The sequence below is a fragment of the Ixodes scapularis genome, unplaced genomic scaffold (assembly GCF_016920785.2).
Source record: "Ixodes scapularis isolate PalLabHiFi unplaced genomic scaffold, ASM1692078v2 PGA_scaffold9__187_contigs__length_104089568, whole genome shotgun sequence".
Taxonomy (NCBI): domain Eukaryota; kingdom Metazoa; phylum Arthropoda; class Arachnida; order Ixodida; family Ixodidae; genus Ixodes; species Ixodes scapularis.
The window spans coordinates 24,512,807-24,515,139 of NW_024609884.1; positions in this window are offsets into that span (position 1 = coordinate 24,512,807).

Below are 2,333 nucleotides of genomic sequence, written 5' to 3' on the forward strand. Positions count from 1 at the left end.
GATCATACGTCACAGAAATTGGAGGACGGAGATGGTTCTTCAGATTCTTTTTGGTCATTTTTCAGATTCCCATTAACCATCAGCTGCGGCTAGTGTAGGCTCCGATGTTTCGGGTCATCAGTGATATACACTGGTGTTCCATATTTTCGCGCGTCACTGTTGGCCGTGTGCGGACACCCAATATTATGCAAATGTATTCTTGAGATCGCTAAAATAATGTGATCCCGTAATCCTTAAATACTGTATTGGGTCAGTGGCTAAAATGTCACTGAGACCAGTAAAAGTCGGGTAGAGTGCTAAAATCTTTAGTCATGAAACAATCTGCTACACTTTCTCATTCATCGTGTTTTAGGGTGCCGTGTCAATTTACAAAATTCGGTACCACTATTCGAAACTCCAAATGAGATAACGCGGTGGAGCGGCAAATTCCTGAAACAGAAGACAACATGGACGCACCGCTGTCACTTCTATTCTGCCGCCAAAAAAAACAACAAAAAGGGTTCTTTGTTTTAATTAAAAGGTGAACAGCGAAATAGATTGTCATATGGATCCTAGTATAACGCTTACATGCTTGTGAACGGCACCTTACGACAATGCATACATAACACTTGCTTTACACCTCATACTGCCCTACTCCCCAGGAACGCGCATTCACGTATGAGCTTCCACAGCGGGTCAATCAAATTAATCAAATTTTCTAAAAAAAGAAAGAAAAAGGAACATATGATTTGTGTTTTGTTCGCCAAAAGGGGACACCAAGCGAACGTTCCTTCCATTTTCGTGTTTGTTCTTGTTTCCGAGTGACTGTATTTTTTTTTTCCCTTGTGCCCCTGCTTTTGTGTCCGCTTCGACACGTTGCCGAAGGGGCGCGAAAGCCGTCTCACACGTCGCTGTCGACCGAGGGATATTCAGTCCGACGCTGGACAGTGTTATTGGGTCTCGGAAATTCGGCTTTCCAGGGCCCGCCAGCCGAGGCCTATGGCGGTTGCCGTGCGATGATCAGGAGGAGAGAGTCGGTGTGCTCCCTCCGAGCGGACCAAACAAAGGACACCGACAAACACCGACGTGCCGCGCGTCGGGCACAGCCTGCGTCCTTCTCGGAAATCGATCCATCTAACGGAAATCCGATACGCCAGAGCCGAATGCTGCGGGCACGAACGATTTCATCGATTTCCGCCGATGCTTTCTGCCTGCCCTCCTGGCCCGGAGTCTGGGCTCTGTTCCCTGATTGACCCGCTTTGAAGCCGGGCTGATGCTGGGCCGCCTTACGCTCCCCGGATCCTTATATCTAGACCCGGATCCTGTTGACCTTCGTGCCGGCCGCGTTATCGTCGGCCTGTTTAGGTGCGGGACCCTTGAGCGACTGGGTTCCGATTGCCCTCCCGGCTCCTTGCCGTTTTAATTAAAGCTTTGGGGAGGGGGCGGGGGAGGGGGGAGGAAGAAAGAGAGAGGGGGAGCCGAGGCTCAGGGTGAAATATATATTTAAAGCTCGATCCGATTGTCTTCCCTATGGGTGTCTCTTTTGGTGGAGACGTATTGTTGAATTTGTGTTTCCTGGAGATTCGACTGGGGGAAGTTGAAAGGGATTGTGACCTCATCTATCGGCGACGTGTGCGACCGAAAGCGTCGCTGTGGTCGGCCTTCCACGATTGGCCGAACGCTGACTGTGACGTCAGAAAAGGATTTATCATCGACGGAAATAAGAGGAATGAAAGAACTTTAATTTTGACGGTGTTGGCGGTGTTCCTTTGAGGGCGCAGTGATTTCAAGCTTCCACCATGCTATTTACAAACACCATCGAACTTGTTGTTTGCAAGGTAATGACGTCACAAGGGGGAGCCGTAGGAGGGCGCCAGTAAAACATCTCGCCGCTACACTGGCGGCCATAGCTGTGTGCGCGACTGCTGGGCGCGTGTTGATGGCGAGCTTCCACAGTTCTTTTGCAACTTGCATTCCACACCATCAAGATTGCAAGTTTTGGCAGCCTAGTAATGTGAGCTCGTTTTGAGAATACATGTCGTTCGATGAATACCCCCTATTGTGCATGTCTGTCGGTCGATTTATTTTGGGGCATATAATTTTGGCGTTTGTGTACTTGAAGGGCCACTGACAGTCCCTACATAAATTTCTTTTTTTTTTTAATTATTGCAAACGACTGGAAATGAAAAGCCCTAAAATTATGAAGCTTGAGAACTGGCCTTGTAGTATGTGTTTCTTGAAACTGCCCTTGTCGTAGGTATGTGTCTCTTGTTTCGTCCGTGTTTTAGTTCGCGCGTTTAACCTTTAAAATTAGATTAACCGACTAGACCCAACCAAAGTTCTAGTCAGAACTG